Here is a 373-nt window from a genome sequence, read left to right on the forward strand (position 1 = left end):
TGGTACTTTCATATAAATCTCATTATCCAGTGGCCTATATAAGTATGCAGTTACAACATCCATTAACCGCAAGTCTAATTTTTCTCCTATAGCCAGACTTATCAGGAATCTAAAAGAAGTAGCATCCACCACAGGGGAGTATGTCTGCTCATAATCTATTCCTGGTCTTTGTGAGAATCTTTGTGCAACAAGCCGTGCTTTATATCTAACGACATTACCATGTTCGTTTCTCTTTTTCACAAAGACCCACTTATGGCCGACTGGTTTAACATCGTAAGGTGTCCGGACTATTGGTCCAAAGACATCTCTCTTCTTTAAAGAGTTTAACTCCACGTTTATAGCTTCTTTCCATTTGATCCAATCTGATCGTTGA

Source organism: Brassica oleracea, chromosome C5 (genome assembly GCF_000695525.1).
Source record: "Brassica oleracea var. oleracea cultivar TO1000 chromosome C5, BOL, whole genome shotgun sequence".
Lineage (NCBI taxonomy): Eukaryota > Viridiplantae > Streptophyta > Magnoliopsida > Brassicales > Brassicaceae > Brassica > Brassica oleracea.